This window comes from Lactuca saligna, chromosome 6 (assembly GCF_052625555.1).
Source record: "Lactuca saligna cultivar CGN05327 chromosome 6, ASM5262555v1, whole genome shotgun sequence".
In the NCBI taxonomy this organism is placed as follows: Eukaryota; Viridiplantae; Streptophyta; class Magnoliopsida; order Asterales; family Asteraceae; genus Lactuca; species Lactuca saligna.
The window spans coordinates 114,861,829-114,880,218 of NC_136422.1; positions in this window are offsets into that span (position 1 = coordinate 114,861,829).

Below are 18,390 nucleotides of genomic sequence, written 5' to 3' on the forward strand. Positions count from 1 at the left end.
TGAAGGACGCGATTCTTGCCCGGAATCTTCTGCTTTCTGTCTTTTATTTAGACAACACGCACTTCCAAACACATTTGATTTATTTCCTTGTCTTTCACACTCTTATGCACGAAATTCTTTTCCCACATTCTAATTGTTGTTTGGCACATGGTTCTAAGTTTCAGTTGTAACCAAACAAGGGCACAAGGGATTTCAAACGGTACGAAAAAGATTTGGGCGCGTGCAAAGGATTCGTTTCAACCCCACGTGTGCTGACGTCTTCATTGAATACACCATAACTTCTAATCGCGCTTTTTCAGGCGACGTTTTGGGTTCCTCATCATCACGATTTTCTCTCTCCAGAGAACGGTATAAATAAGACGTGATCGTGTTCTTTGGCAGTTACCTCTCAAAGCATTATCTCTCTGATAAAGTTGCCACTGTTCATCTTCTTCCAAAAACTCAACAATGGCGACTTCTTCTTCGGCTCACGATCAATCTGCTTCTTCTTCTTTTCTTACAATCAAACCAAATCAGAACATGATCATAGAGTTGTCTCCATTCATCTATGACTCATATATGCTCTACGTGTTGGAATGCCTCAAATATTCCCCATTGGTATTGGCACTAACGCAGGTGGAGGCAGTTCCTATGTCCCTGCTATCTCAAGTCTACACCACCGCTAGCTACGACAGAAACAAAGACCGTATCAACTTCTCTATTGACGACAAGAAGACTTCCGTTTCCAAAACACGGTTTTGCTCTCTTCTAGGGCTTGTCGTGGACGCTTCTGTCATCTCACCAGACTTCATCACAACTGCCCAGATCTTTAAGATGATGTACGAGATGGGGTATACAGATGTTCTAACATCTATTGCCAAAGTCAAGAAATCATGTCTTCCATCTCAGTGGAATGGATTGCTTACCCTTTTAATTAAGGGTTTAGCGGAGCGATGTGGTGGTTCCGACACCACCAGCAAAGGATTTCTTACAATCCTGTACGGGCTTTACAACGGCATCAATCTTGACTATGGGTCGATTCTCTGGTCTCAAGTGGTTCAGAGTCTCAACACTACCGCAAGGCACTCAGAAATTTCATGCGCCAGGTTTTGGACCCTCATCACCAGGAGAGCCATTGATTCTCTTGACATCCCTGTCATGAAGGATGTTCTTATGGCTTCAATTGCCACATACCACACCAAGAAAATCATTCTCTCAGATCCAAGTAAGTTCCTCCACTATGGACTAATCCCTGAGTCCATGTACAGATGCGTCACGCCCCACAGCAAGATTATGGCGGACTACAGCTCCAGAACCCCCCTGCCCCCTAGGGTTCTTTCCGAGGAACAACGTGCAGCTCTTGAGGCTCTAGATCAGCCTGCTAACCGGGGTAAAAGAGTGAGCAAAAAGGAGAAGGCTGAGATGAAGGAACCCGCACCCCAAACGGGGAAAAAGAGAAGGTCCTCCAAACGCAAATCCGAGGCAGAGGAACCTTCTCAGCCCAGAACGAAAAAGGTCAAGAAGATGGCTAAAAGAGCCAAAGGATCTCCTTCTAAATCAAAACAGAATGCACCATCCGAAACAGAAGATGTTGATCCTCAACCCGAAACTACACCCGTTTCGTCTCCACAAAACTCACCTACCCCACCAGCCGTTAATCCTAAACCCAAAACTACACCCGTTTCGTCTCCACAAAACTCACCTACCCCACCTAAATCTCCCCAAATTACCAAATCTCCTTCTCCTCCTACTTCCCCAAAATTTCCAACCCCAACCCAATCACCCAAACAGAACATCTCAAGTTCTGTTCCAACATCAATTCCCCAAACCACAACCGAAACCACTATTCCCTTCACCATTTCTCAACCTTCATCTTCTATCTCCCAACCTATTATCACATAATCTATCACCATAACCACAACCCAACCACCAGTAACGGTCAACGTATCTGATACGGGGGCTGCTTTTGTGGTTGAAACCCCGGTCATCAATCTTCAATCCTCCCCTTCTCCATCTTCCAACTCCGGTGCTACCCTAGGGGGTGATGATGATGAATTTGATTCCATCTATTACAGCCCTTACCGGATCCCTACCGACACCGATACAGATACCCCTGTGTCAAGTCAGCAACTTCAAGAGATTCACGCAAAACTCGACAGTCTGCTGGCTGACAGTAAAGCATATGGGGGTGCTGTGCTGAAGGCTTTTATCGAGTCAGCGATCCAGACTTACACCGAAGCTTTGGATCGTTCTACTGATGCCGTAGAGAATTCAGCGGCCTCATGCTCCAAAGCTACTAAGGAAGTTTCTGAGGTTGTTCATACCACTCAGATCTTTCTTGATTCTCTCAAGGCTCATGCTGACTCAAATGCTTCCAAATTTCAAGCGTCAGTAGACTCGTTCACAGCCACACTTCAGGGAGAAACCAGGAAATTTGAGGCTCTGCGTGCTGACCTCAAAACTGAAACCACTTCACTTCTCAAATCTTTGGATTCATGTTTTGCCTCCTTGGCAGCCGAGAGCACCCTGAAGGAAGAAGTTATCAAGCACCAGGCAACTATTGACTTACAGAAGGTTCAACTGGCCCAGGCACAACAAGAAATCACTTTGCTTCAAACTCAACGGGCAGTTCTTCAGAGTTGCGCTGGTGACGTTAAAAATCTGTTAACCGGTGTTCTTGACTCCCATGATCCCTTCCTAACCCTCACTATTCGTCAGCATCTCCAGGCGAAACTCCTTCCGGCAATCACTATCCTAAGTGAAATGAAGGGTGTCTCGGAGAAGCCTGTTCTTCCGAGACAAGGGGGAGAGGAAGGTATGTCCAAAACAGAACCAAAGGGTAATGTAGCTTCGGGTTCTGGTAAACATGTCCAAGTTGAGAGCGAATCAGAATCAGATGAAACCATTACTGAAGCTCTTCAACGCAAGAAACGGGACAGAGAGCTTGATGAAACATTGAAAATAGCTCGTGAGGCAGAAGCCAGAGAAAGGAAAATCCGGGAGGATGAGGAGGCTATTCAAGCTAAAAAGACTCTGTTCCCAGATTGGGACAGAGACACACTCATCACTCAAGAAATTGAGTTTCCTTCTATTTATTGGTTGGAACCGATTGCATCTTTTGAGTGTGAAAATTCCAAAGACTCGCAGTTCGACATGCACATTACGCGTAAAGCCTTTACTTTTCACTACTTTGATGTCACTGCAAACGTCCCTCATCCAAACCCGAAGGTTGACAGGGAGCTTATCGATTTCTATCTAAAATTCGGTCAACCTCAGTACTTGACTTGGAGTGCCCAGAAAATTATTAGAGTCAAGGTACTGAAACCAACCCAGGCTGGGAAATTTGTAAACGTCAATTTCAAAATCAACAGAGGAACTGCCAACACCGAACATCTTATTTCTCTGGCAGATCTTCCCAGTCTGAACCCCCACGATTGGATCTTGCTATACAACATTCTTCTCTCCAACCAGAGAGAATATGAACCAATTCTTTCTCATCTTAAAAGAATGTTGGCTTCCTATGTCCATGAGCTAGCCACTATGGATCAGGAAATAGCAAAGGTGATGAACAAGAAACCGACTGTCAAGCCCACTTCCAAAACCGGAGATGTCCATAAAATGAAGTTGGGGCAGATTGATTCTTCCAATCTGACAGTTATGTTCACAAGGGGGGATAAGCACAAGTTTCTGTTTGCATTGGTAGATAAGCATCTGTTCTCTACAGAGTGTCTGGAGCACATCATCAATATCATTCACCGATGCAAACCGAACACAACAGCAGATAAGAAGAACTTTACAGATATGCTTCGTTGGTATATTACCTTCAGGCATCATATTCTGGCTTTGATACCGAAAATTTTTCAAATGGTAAAGAAGCCATCTGCTTTGAAGACAGAGTGAGGATCTCGCCCCAAATTGACGCAAAGGGGGAGATTGTTGGGCTTAGAAGATTGCGTCTTTTGGGCTCGTTTGTGTTATAATTCTTTGTATTACGGTTTGGGCCTGTCCAACCGTGTGTCTTTTATGCTTTGTATATAAGCTTATGCTTGCATGCATATTAGGTCAAGGTTTTAGAGATCTGAGAATACAATATTTTCCAGACGACTAAAGGTTTCTTTGATTATACTTGTAACCTTCCAATCCTCTACAGTTGATGTTCTTGATCGAGCTCTTCTGAGGATTTTGTTTTAATCATTCAACACGTTTGATTCATTCTTGTTCTATAATTTTACTGTGTTTATATCGTCATTGTTTTCATAACTTGTTCAAGATCTTATCGATCTTCATAGATTAAAAGAAACATTAATCTCATCAACTTTCTAATAAAGAAAAGTAACATTTGAAGATATACACGTCTCATGGATTCTCAACTAAGCCTGTATTAAAGTGATAGTTTTGTATGCAAAGTTTATCCTTTTTTTCACAATGTTTGACAAAGCAAAATCATAAGTTTTTAGAATGTATAAAACGACTTAACAACGAAAGGTACTTTGAAATCATTATATACTTTGTATAAGTCTAATGCACACAAAGTACGACAAGAGTTTTCCATAATAGTAATGAGTTCCAAGTGATTTATTCGGTAAAACAAGTGAAGTGAAACTTTATAAAATACACGATAAGACCCGCATGTTTACTTGTATTCCCCCCCCCCCTAAAAGAGCATAAAAGCATTTAAAATGTATTTAAAGTGTGTTTGAAAGGGGTATGAACTCACTTGAAAGTTTGAAGATAGCAAGATGGAAAACCGGGAAGAGTTTCGTCTCGGGAAATGGATTTTCCTCGGGATTCTTGGGATTCCTCGGGAGTAAAATCGACCTTTGGGACTTGCACAAAATGACCAGGGCTTCGAGGTAGTGCGAGCATGGAAAACGAGGTAAAACGCAAGAAAAAGGAGAGAGCATGAGCCATTTTCCCGGGAACCCTCGCATCCCTTTTATAGGGGGCTGAGAAGCATGCGTACGCAGGGCATACTCCCGTACGCGGCGCGTACGCGACGTCACTGCTGACCGCATCCTCGGCTGCAGCGCTTCGGACGGTACGGGCAGGGGGTAGCTCACATAGGGGCGACGTGGACGATCCGAGTCCGTGGCCTCGAGTATGTGGGGCGTACGAGGGTACGCGGCGCGTACTACGGCCCTAGGCTGACTCCCCTTCGGATAATACCAAATTTTTAATAAAAATTATATATAAATTATTTATCAAACTTCAAAAATTCATATCTCCTTCATACGAACTCCGTTTTTGATGTTCTTTATATCCCCGTGAAGGTGAGACTACGATCTACAACTTTAGTTTAGATTCCATTGGCAAATTCCGAAATTATTTTTATTATTTATTTATTAAAATGACATGATTAAGGAATTTCTTTAAAAATTCATATCTTATTCATACGATGTCCGATTTGAGCGTTCTTTTTATGCATGTTTGTAGTTTAACGATATCTATGACTTTCATTTAGACACCTAAGGTCAGAAAGTGTTTTATTGAAACTTTGCGTTTTTAGGCAACTTCGTATTGCCGGTTTTTGTCGGAAAACTTAGAATGGTCATAACTTCTTCGTTATAACTCGGATTTTTGTGTTATTTATATGTTTGGAAACCTTAAGACGATACCTACCACATAGTGTACTCCAAATAGAGCTTTTGAATACTTAATTTTTCGATGATATTCTAATTCCTTTCTCAAAGAGGTTACAAGACTCGATTTTTACTAACTTGAAATGACGGGCTGTTACATCATCCCCCCGTTAGAGGGAATTTCGTCCTGAAATTTTAATACAAAAGAAGAGTCTTAGGGGCTGAGGAAGAGATGTGGGTACTTCTGTTGCATTTGATCTTCTCGTTCCCACGTGAACTCAAGTCCCCTCTTAGCATTCCATCGGACCTTTACTATTGGAATGCGACTCTGTTTAGTTTGTTTAACTTCCCTATCCATGATCTCGATGGGTTATTCCACAAAGTTAAGATTTTCATTTAGTTTGATCTCATCGAGTGGAATTACAAGTGTTTCGTTGGACAAACACTTCTTCAGGTTTGATACGTGGAATACTGGATGTAGTTTGTTAAGCTCGATTGGAAGTCGGAGTTTGTAGGCTACTGGACCAACCCTTGAAATGATTTCGAAGGGTCCAATGTACCTAGGATTTAGCTTCCCACGTTTTCCAAAGCGTATCATGCCCTTCCAGGATGAGACCTTCAGTAGTACCCGATCGCCAATCTAAAATTCCAAGGGTTTACGTCTTTTGTCGGCATAGCTCTTTTGCCTATCCCTCGAGGATTTCAGTCGTTCTCGTATTTGCACGATCATTTCAGTAGTTTCTCTGATGATCTCTGGACCAGTGAGGGTGCTATTAGGGACTAGACCTTTTTCTAGTTGTGTGTCCCCCACTTCCGTCCAACATAGAGGTGATCTGCACTTATGGCCATAAAGGGCTTCAAATGGAGAAGTATTGATAGTAGTATGATAACTATTGTTATAAGAGAACTCAACCAAAGGTAAGTGAACATCCCATGCTTTACCAAAGTCGATTACACATGCTCGTAACATGTCTTCCAAGGTTTGGATCGTCCTTTCACTTTGTCCGTCAGTTTGGGGGTGATAGGCTGTACTCATGTCCAATCTTGTTCCCATGGATTTTTGCAATGATTGCCAGAATCTAGACGTGAATCTACTGTCTTTATCCGAGATGATAGACATTAGCACTCCATGGAGTCGTAGGATCTCTCGGATGTAGATTCTCGATAGCTTTTCCATTTTATCAGTTTCCTTGATCGGTAGGAAATGAGCGGACTTGGTTAATCTATCGATGATTACCCAAATAGTATCTTGGCCACCCTGAGTTTTGGGCAGTTTTGTTATGAAGTCCATGGAAATCTGTTCCCATTTCCACTCAGGAATTTCAGGTTGTTGGAGTAGTCCTAAGGGTTTCTGGTGTTCTATTTTGATCTTGGTGCAAGTCAAACACTTGCTCACATATGTAGCGATCTCTGCTTTCATGTTTGGCCACGAGTAGAGTTGTTTGAGATCTTGATACATCTTGTCTAACCCGGGGTGTACGGAGTATGGAGTCTTGTGTGCCTCGCTCATAACTACCTCTCTAAGTCCACCAAACTTAGGTGTCCATATTCGGTTCATGAGGTAGCGTGCTCCGTCACTCTTGATTTCTAAATTCTTGTCCATTCCCCTAAGGGTCTCACCTGTCACGTTTTCGGGTTTTAAGGCCTCTATTTGAGCTTCCTTGACTTGTGTTGACAGGTGCGAATGGATCGACATGGCTAATGACTTCACTCTTCGGCCAGAGTACTCCTTACGACTAAGGGCATCTGCCACGACGTTTGCCTTTGCTAGATGATAGCGAATCTCACATTCGTAGTCGTTGAGCAATTCGACCCAACGTCGTTGCCTCATGTTTAACTCCTTCTGGTCGAAGATGTGTTGTAGGCCCTTGTGGTCTGTAAAGATAGTGCATTTGGTACCATATAGGTAGTGTCTCCAGATTTTAAGAGCGAAGACCACCACCCCAAGTTCTAAATCATGAGTGGTGTAGTTGACCTCATGCGTTATCAGTTGTCGTGAGGCATATGCAATAACCTTTCCCCTCTGCATTAGTACACAGCCCAGCCCTTGCTTCGAAGCGTCGCAATACACCACAAAATATTCGGTCCCTTCTGGGAGAGAAAGGATGGGCGCACTGCAAAGGGCTTGTTTCAAAGTCTGAAATGCAGCATCTTGCTTTTCTCCCCAATTGTAGGTCACACCTTTCTGGGTTAAGGCGGTAAGAGGCTTTGTGATGCTGGAGAAATTCTGAATGAACCTTCGGTACTAACCAGCAAGGCCTAGAAATTGGCGAATTTCTGTTGGTGTAGTTGGCGCAGACCAGTTTTTGATAGCCTTGATTTTTGATGGATCCACGTGGATTCCTTCCTTGCTGACCACGTGACCGAGGAAGTCCACCTTTCTAATCCAAAACTCACATTTTGAGAATTTTCCATACAGTCTCTCAGTATGTAACGTCTCTAAAACTTGCCTCAGATGTTGACCATGCTCTTCTTTATTCTTTGAATAAATGAGTATGTCGTCTATGAATACTATCACGAATTTATCCAAGAATGGACGACATACCCAATTCATTAGATCCATGAATACGGCCGGGGCATTGGTTAGTCCGAACGGCATCACTACGAACTCGTAATGTCCGTATCATGTTCGGAAGGCCGTCTTGGGAATATCACTCTCCAGGACTCGTAGCTGGTGATATCCCGACCTCAGATCGATCTTGGAGAAGTAGTTGGCTCCTTGGAGTTGGTCGAATAAGTCATCGATTCGTGGTAGGGGGTATCGGTTCTTGATGGTAAGTTTGTTGAGTTCTCGGTAGTCGATGCACATTCTGAATGATCCATCCTTCTTTTTCACGAACAGTACGGGTGCTCCCCATGGCGAGAAGCTCGGCCTGATGAATCCTTTTCCAAGTAGTTCATTCAGTTGGCTGGATAGCTCTTGCATCTCTGTCGGGGCTAATCAATAGGGTGCTTTGGCTACTGGGGTAGCTCCGGGAACCAGATCGATTCTGAACTCAACTTGTCTTGCAGGAGGTATTCCCGGAAGGTCCTCGGGAAAAACGTCGGGAAAATCGCATACGTCGGGCACACTCTTGATGTCCTGGACTTCGCGTTTTACATCTACAACATGTGCCAAGAACGCGTGACACTCCTTGCGTAGGCATTTCCGAGCTTGGATACTTGAGATGATACGAAGAGTGGTACTGGGTTTGTCGCCCAAGACAATGAAAGTTTCGCCGGTTGGCAGATTAAGGCGAACGGCCTTATCGTAACATAGAATGTCCGCATGATGAGAACTCATCCAATCGATGCCAACGATGACATCAAAACTCTTAATCGAGACTGGCATGAGGTTGATTGAAAAGGGATTATCGTTTAAAGTTAGGGTGCAGTTTGAGTATATCTCCTTAGTGCCTTCGGTTTTCCCGTTGGCCATTTCTACTATGAATGGTTCACTTAATGATTGTGGTATTGATTTTAGCAGACCTTTAAAGTCGTGACTCACAAAACTCCTTTCCGCTCCACTATCAAACAAAATGCATGCATAAGAGTTATCGAGAAGAAACGTACCCGTAACAACATTAGGGTCCGCAATGGCTTCATCTTGTCCCATTGCGAAAACTCGGCCCCTTCCGCCAGTATTCCGGTTGTTTTCCTTTGGGCAGTCCCTGCGGTAGTGCCCCGTGTCTCCGCACTCAAAGCAGGCGTGGCTTACCCCGGTATTAGTAGTGGGGACGGATGGTTGGGTTGGCTCTTTGCAATAGCGGGCTGTATGTCCCTTCTTATTACACTTGGTGCATTGAAGATCATGGCAAGGACCGTGGTGGTGGATGCTGCATCGGTTGCACTTAGGAAGTTTCCCATTATATGAGCTTGTGGGGGCAGGTTTGGTAGGTACATTCATAGTGTGGGTCGCTATTACTTGTTGTTTCTTGGGGTTTTCTTGGAGGGTTTGTCCCCTCCTTTTGTTCCAAGGCCTACTCTGGCCCTGAGCCTCCCTAGGTGGATTTGCGGTTGTTGAAATGATACCGTGTTTTACTCCGTGGTCGATGAGTTATTGAGTCAGGCGTTTAGCGCTGTTGTAGGTAACAGGGCTGGAAGCTAGGACATGCCCTTGAATCTGGGGTGACAACCCCCAAATGTACCTTTCAACCTTCTTTGATTCTGGGTTGACCATGGTAGGGTACAGTGCAGCGAGGTCGTTGAACCTAGCTGTGTAGGTGACTAGGTCAGACCCAGTCATTTTCAGATTCCAGAGCTCCTGCTCAAGCTTTTGCACTTCGCCCCTTGGGCAGTATTCTTCCAGTAGTAGAACCTTTAGATCGTCCCAACTCATGGCGTTGGCGACAGTGAGCGTCACCGAATTCACATGGCTTTTCCACCAAGTGAGGGCTCGATCTACGAAAGTGCAAGCAACGAACTTGACTTTGCTTGCTTCCAGGCATGAGCAGATCTCGAAGACCGTTTCGGTCTTCTCGAACCATTGCATTAGTGCAATGACTCCCCCAGTTCCATTAAAATTTTTTGGCTTAGCGTTAGAGAAGTCCTTGTAAGTACATTCTCTTACTTGGCCATGACCAGTGCCATGATTTGGATGATTCGTGCTGCTTCCCGCCCCTCCATTTCCGTGGGAGTTTATTTGCGAGAGGGCTGCAGTTACTGCTGCTGTGATAGCAACCTGGACCATGGCTGGATCATAAGTTGGTGGTGGAGGTGGTGGTGATGTTGTGCCCGGCCTGGGCCTTAGGTTTGGACGAGGAGGCATCGCGCTGCCAAAAGAAAAATGGAAAATTTATAAGTTTTGGCAATTCAGAGTTGAATGATATTGAGTTGACTTCTAATAGTTCTAAGAAGTTGGGTTTGACCGACACAATGTTTTGAGCTTGAAAGTAAAGTTTGAATAGATGTACCAATGAATTGAACGAATTGCGCATGATTAACAACAAGAAAAGGGATATACCCTTATATATTAAACATATAGTTGTGTTACAGCGGGGTCTAGACAAAAGTTCTTGACCTTTCTAAAGGCCTCCGATTACAGAACAATTTAAAGAAAATAATACTTTTATCCGAAGTCCTAATTTATAACAAAATTTGAGAGTCGGGCAAGTACTACTTGCGGCGTGCTTTGCGTTTGGAGCTCGACTCCGTGTTGGACTACTTCGACTCCATGAGGTGTCTATCAAACGCAGCTTGTTGTTCTCTCAATTCTGCGAAGGCCGCATTTGCTTGTGCTTGAAATGCTTCGGCGCGAATGTGGATGTTGTTCTGCAACATCTCTAGGCGGTTGATATCGGCCGTGTGGATTTGTACTTCCACATTGACCTCTCTGATTCGGTTGGCTTGCACTCCGGATTGATAGCACTGGTTGGCGAGTTTGCCAACCATGACTGGAAGTGCTCGGTCAGCTGATCCCCCGCCTCTCACATCATAGAAGTCTCGGCACATGCCGTAGGGAGGGCGTAAGCTTTGTTGTTGGCTCCAATGATGGAGGTGACTTCCCCACACATGAGTGGGTCCTTGGAAGTTCCTCACGTGGACGGGAGGTTGTGGGATTGGTGGATTTATAATTTCTGGCTCCGAATCCGTGCCAGAGTCGTCCCCTCCCTCCAACTCTATAGGCTCTTCGTCTTCTTCAGGATCTTTTTCGATCCATCCTCCATTACCTTGGTTGGGGTAGTAGGGGTCATTGGGGTGATGGAATCCCGCCATTTAGACTGTACGAGAATAGAGTTAAAAAATTTACTATAAGCTAGAGCACATGAAACTTACCCTTAAGTTTAATGGTTGACGGCACTCGAATACTCCCTTAGTAATCTTTAACGATATGCTTTTGGTAAGTTTTACATTTGTTGTCCATTGCAGACACTCCTTGGCATACGTTAGTCGGCTCTTGGACAAATATAGTTGATCAGGCTATATTCTTCCCAGTTCTGATTACATGTCCGAAGGCGTCCCTGTACTGCACAACTTATTTATAATACTTCTAAAGTTATTTACTATGAAACTGTTATTAGTATAAAATGAGTGCATGCTTACCTTACAACTAAATAAATTTAATTTCAAAGTATGACTTTTCTCAGAGTGCTTTTGCCCAGTTGAGTTTATAGTTGTATACCAAAAAGAAATGGTTTTGATATACTTAATTCCCTATAAACAAAGCTCTGATACCAATCTGTCACACCCCCAAACCAGAAACGGCGGAAACGTTCGGGGGCGGAGGACGTCATATTCAATATCATAACAGTTCATTGAAAGGAAAGTACACACCGCCATATATATATATATATATATATATATATATATATATATATATATATATATATATATATATATATATATATATATATATATATATATATTAAAGTTTCCAAGATGTTTACATACTTGTATTCATTACATGTTCAAAAGTTAAATACATAAACATCATTCAAAAGAAGTAATTAACGCCAGTGCGTCAATCCCAAAAGTTCATTCCTAAACCTGCTTAGCGGTTCCCTGAGAATACAAGTTAATTCAAAGAAAAAGTGTCAACAATTAAGTTGGTGAGTTCATAAGCAGTTTAGAAAAATTGGATGCAATTCCAAAACGGGCGTATGTTTTCCATAAAACTCAGTGTTTCAAGTGTGAAGAGTTATAACTTGTTGTGTTGAAAATGAATGTATTAGATCCAGAAAATCCCATATTTTCCCTAATGGTTGAGATATGATTTGTTGTGTCTTCCAAGAAAAACCCTTATTTTCTTATAAAAGTATGGAATACATATGAATGTTCGTGTCTTAAGTTGTAAATAATTGCACCAGGAAAATCCCTTATCTTCCTATTAGTTATTTGGTTTGTATACAGGAAAAACCCTTATTTTCCTAACATGACTGGCAGTCTCTAAGACCAAAAATCGCAAGAAAACGACGTTCTTAAAAGTTGTGTCATAGTTTTATATAATAAAGCTATACGAAGATCGCGTTTGTTAGATGAAGAATAGTTTTAATAGCCACTTGTTCATAAAAGCATAATACCATAATAATTGTATATCCGATGAGTTTTATAACCATACTAAACATAATATGCCTGTAACGACGTTCTTCAGGCGTCGCAGCGTTATGACAACTGTCACCCCAAAAGACGGACTGTAGCTAACAGTCAGGGCGAGGGATCATGACTTCCTGTATAGATATATACACATTTGACATGTTCTCCGAACGGGAGACTCTGGTTATAGACAGGACTTGCAGCATTACTTTCTAATAAAGAAAAGTAATGTTTGAAGATATACACGTCTAATGGATTCTCAACTAAGCCTGTATTAAAGTGATAGTTTTGTATGCAAAGTTTATCCTTTTTTCACAATGTTTGACAAAGCAAAATAATAAGTTTTTAGAATGTATAAAACGACTTAACAATGAAAGGTACTTTGAAATCATTATATACTTTGTATAAGTCTAATGCACACAAAGTACGACAAGAGTTTTCCATAATAGTAATGAGTTCCAAGTGATTTATTCGGTAAAACAAGTGAAGTGAAACTTTATAAAATACACGATAAGACCCGCATGTTTACTTGTATTCCCCCCCCCCCCTAAAAGAGTATAAAAGCATTTAAAATGTATTTAAAGTGTGTTTGAAAGGGGTATGAACGCACTTGAAAGTTTGAAGATAGCAAGATGGAAAACTGGGAAGAGTTTCGTCTCGGGAAATGGATTTTCCTCGGGATTCTCGGGATTCCTCGGGAGTAAAATCGACCTTCGGGACTTGCACAAAATGACCAGGGCTTCGGGGTAGTGCGAGCATGGAAAACGAGGTAAAACGCAAGAAAAAGGAGAGAGAATGAGCCATTTTCCCGGGAACCCTCGCATCCCTTTTATAGGGGGCTGAGAAGCATGTGTACGCAGGGCGTACTCCCGTACGCGGCGCGTACGCGACGTCACTGCTGACCACATCCTTGGCTGCAGCGCTTCGGACGGGACAGGGAGGGGGTAGCTCGCATAGGGGCGATGTGGACGATCCGAGGCCGTGGCCTCGAGTATGCGGGGCGTACGAGGGTACGCGGCGCGTACTACGGCCCTAGGCTGACTCCCCTTCGGATAATACCGAATTTTTAATAAAAATTATATATAAATTATTTATCAAACTTCAAAAATTCATATCTCCTTCATACGAACTCCGTTTTTGACGTTCTTTATATCCCCGCGAAGGTGAGACTACGATCTACAACTTTAATTTAGATTCCGTTGGCAAATTCCGAAATTATTTTTATTATTTATTTATTAAAATGACATGATTAAGGAATTTCTTTAAAAATTCATATCTTATTCATACGATGTCCGATTTGAGCGTTCTTTTTATGCATGTTTGTAGTTTAACGATATCTATGACTTTCATTTAGACACCTAAGGTCAGAAAGTGTTTTATTGAAACTTTGCATTTTTACGCAACTTCGTATTGCCGGTTTTTGTCGGAAAACTTAGAATGGTCATAACTTCTTCGTTATAACTCGGATTTTTGTGTTATTTATATGTTTGGAAACCTTAAGACGATACCTACCACATAGTGTACTCCAAATAGAGCTTTTGAATACTTAATTTTTCGATGATATTCTAATTCCTTTCTCAAAGAGGTTACATGACTCGATTTTTACTGACTTGAAATGATGGGCTGTTACAGTCTAATAACTGTATTTGCATATGTTACTTCAGGAACCAACAATTATAGCTCTAGAAAACTCTGTTGAACTATGAAGCACCATTTTAGATAAGTGATCATATAGTCCTCTGTTCTCATGATATCAGCCGGACAAATACATGGAACAATGTCTTACTTATTGTCTGGCAGTTGTTTCTCGATTTCCGATTTGTTTGACAAAGAACTTAATTGAAGACATCAACTTAGTTCTGACCGGGCCCGGTACATGGGTCAACACAAAATCATCGAGGGGCCTAGATATCGCTTTTATTTCTAGAAGGAACAGATAAACTTTGACTCATATGCTTGTTCTACTACTTGTTGAATTGTACACAAAGGAACGTTTTATAACATCAAGTTATTGATGTGTTTACATGCAATCAATGCACAACCAACTCATAGGTAACAACTCATATTTCTAGGTTTGAAGACTTATATGATATTATAGTCTCACGATCACTCGAGAAAAATTCCATGAAGTGATACAAGTGAGCGTGGGTTTATTCTAATACTGATAACCTATGAGCACTCACGAACATTGTTGCAACCATTGCTATGTCTAAACACATTTAGCCATCTACAACCTCGATTCATGACAGTCTTAATTCATACATACTTCCAATATATGAACCACTGTGGAGTGTTTAAATAACTTAGTCAGTCGGAAAGAATAACCTAGTTATTCTGGAAGTCAAAACATGCAAATTGAAACACAATAATAATCAAATCCAATATGGTCTCAGAATCCTTTTGAATATAAATAGAACCACCTTTTATTTATCACCATACTGATTAGACATTATTCATTGTATAATGTTTCAAATAATCAACTTAATACTTGAATAAAACAACAGTTGTCCCATGCTCCTAGCATGCACACTTTGTTTTCTAAACAATAGCTATGCCATACTCCAAGTATGCACACTATGTTTGTCTATGATCTTTAATTTTGTGAAATAGATCAATTGAACATGATTCCAATGATGCTCATTTCACAATCCCAAATCCTTATTGTAAATGTAACAATTCCTAATTCCTACCATTTACCAAAAATTTGTTAGATTTTAAACTTTTATGCAATGTTCCTCTTGTAATGACTATGCACAAAGTCACAAAACTTGTCAACAATCATTACAGAGTATTCCAAAGGAGATCAACTTTATGGAAACGAAGTCTCATATTCAAAGTACATTGCTTTGAACATCCTTCTTGCATTAAGGTTTTCTAATCTTACACAGATTGAATAACTTCCACCTATGGAGACATTTCCATAGTCCCATTTTGACTATCACTTCTAAACAAGAGTTGCCTCTTTTCAGAAAATATCAATATGGTCCTGCCAAAATTAACACTATACTTCCAAATATCCCTACGCAACCAATCTTTGGCAAACCTCAGATTGTCCTCGACAGTTGCTTAATCACTTTAGTCATATCCAGTTCAAGACTTTTCCCTTCTAAATGCCCTGAGCATTTGGAAAATTTAGAAAGGATGAATATTATAGCACATGAAATTGATCCTATATCCGAAGCATACGGGACACGATTCATGATGTCTCACATAAAGACATTATACCAAACCAGTCTTTTGCTACAATATTTTTTATTTTCGATGTTTTCAAAATTTAACTATGAAGAAGGATGCCGTAATCATATCCAAATTTTGATAACGCAATATATATATATATATATATATATATATATATATATATATATATATATATACACTTGACTAAAGATGATTAAAATCTCAATCTAAGCTTTTGGAATTGAATTGAAGTATAATTTCCTCTCCCTTAATTATAGCAAAACAATTTTTCAACCCCTGCAACTTCACGAATTGAAACTTTTGTTTCTCTATAATTAACATTGCTAGCTTGCAATAATAATAATCATAATTACATGGATTGAACTTGTTAAATCTTAATTTCTTGTCACCTAGTAGCATAAGGCCCACCAATGCTTCCAAGTTGTTATGCTCACAATTTAGAACTAATAGAACTCATATTCATAATCAACTTAATAGGAACATACACAGAAACAAGAATTATGTCAACTTAATAGGTTGCAAACCTTAAGTCGTGTACTAGTGATAAAACTCAAGTTTTACTCTTGATTAAATCTTGAAATCCTTTCAGGATCTTTAAGACTCCCACTGTCCTCTTGACATATAAGTTTCCCTAGTCAAGGACTATTCATTGACAAAAACAAATATTCAAGGGATAGTGCGGATTCTTATCAAGATAAACACTTCTCACAATTGGTCTTATTTGGTCTTTGTCTTATCCAAGACATCATAACTTACCAATTTCAAATGTACAGGAGTAGAAAACATTTTACACTACATTTGATAAGTGTTTTAAACCTTACTTTATGTCACTCAATGTTACAATCTTGGAGTATGACTCTAAGAGCTGTTTTGGAATGAAGTATGATTCATCTTCTTGATTTTAACCATTCTAACAATTCATGACCCCTCTTCTTAGTCATAACAATGCACTAAGATGTCCTTAGAGTATGAATTTGTGATATAGTATCTTAATCATTAAGATGATCATAAAACACGATACAAAATTATTCTCCCATCTTTTCAGATTTGAGAAACTTTTATCTTTCTGCCTAATTTGATTCTTTCCCATTCGTTCTATCACACATTGAAAACTTTTCAATGATTCAGAATTATAATTAAACTTGTAAGTATAACCATATTTACTAAGCTTTAGCTAATCATGACGAATAGTCTTATCAATCTTTGTGGTGGACTTGACTAGTGCACAAGCATGTGTACTCGATCCCTTTAGTCCTATCCTTGTTCACATAAGGAATTAGTCTTAATTTTCCAAAGATGAAAATTCTCATCCATCATACAATACAGCTTGTATGCTTCCAAGTTTCGGTCCAATTGAAACTTTGGTGATGAGAATCTTTCCTTATTTGGTAAATTCAGACACTCCCACAAATGAAAGAATCAAATCCACTTTCCAATATTGCTATTACTGGAAAAATATAAGCAACAATTTTTCACAAATGCCATTGTACGGATATTTTTAAAATAAATAAAATTAAACCCCCCCTTTTTTTAAAAACTTTGCGGAAAAACTTATCCTTACAATCCATATGAAAACCTTGTTGTTATCTATTCCTAAGCAATATATCATAACTCTCAAGCAACAGCTCAAAATTATGGTCACCGAACCATGCGATCGAAACCCATCTTCGCATTCAGAATCAGCATATACTTCCTTTAAGCTTCCTATCTTTTCTTTGATTCTTAAAAACATCAACATGTGACCCATTCACATTATGTAATAACAATCTACAAATAGGAACTTAATAGAGTTAGACAGTGGACTTTAACTGAATTAAATTCAAACTTCTTGACTTGATTAATCTTATGATCTTTTAGGTAAATATGCCAGCTTCGCAATCAGTGTCCCTCCTTTTGGCAATCAAATATACGGACCCTTTGGTAATGGCACATGAGACTATCTCAGACTTATCCTTTCTCTTTACCATTTGGTCAACAGAATTGACTATGGCCGATCCCTTTCCATTGGGAAGAGAAATCCTTTTCTAGATATCCAATGCTACCATTGTCAATGTCCATTTAAGGTTTGGGAAGTTGATCTTCTAACAAAATTTGCTTTACTAGTGTTCCAAATCATTGTTGATTCCGTAGCACCAAGCAAATAGATAAGATCACTAAGATTCATGTCATAGTCAGTCACATAGTAGTCCCAAAGGGACTCACTATGTTACTAAGAAAGTGATTGAACATCCAACTTTCACAAGACTTTGACACCCAACTCTCCCGGCTTATCAATATGTGACTTTATCTCCAAGATGTGAGTACACATAGACTATGCTTGCTAATAGGGATTGAGTGACCTTAAACTTGTGGGTTAGGGAGAATAAATAGAGGAGGTGGAGGAAGAGAAGCATGATGTTGAGGGATATCATCTTTAAGAGGAAAGCTTGTTCCAAGAGATTCGGGAAGATCATAGTTATCTGAACCAGACATCTATTGTGACATCCCCATTTTCACGGCCAGAAAAGACCGATTTTGTTTATGCTTTATAAAAATCAGAGGACTTCTTTTCATAAAAATGTTGCGGAATTTGTTCCCATAAAAACATGATAAATACGTTATCAAAACATTTTCGAAGAAACGT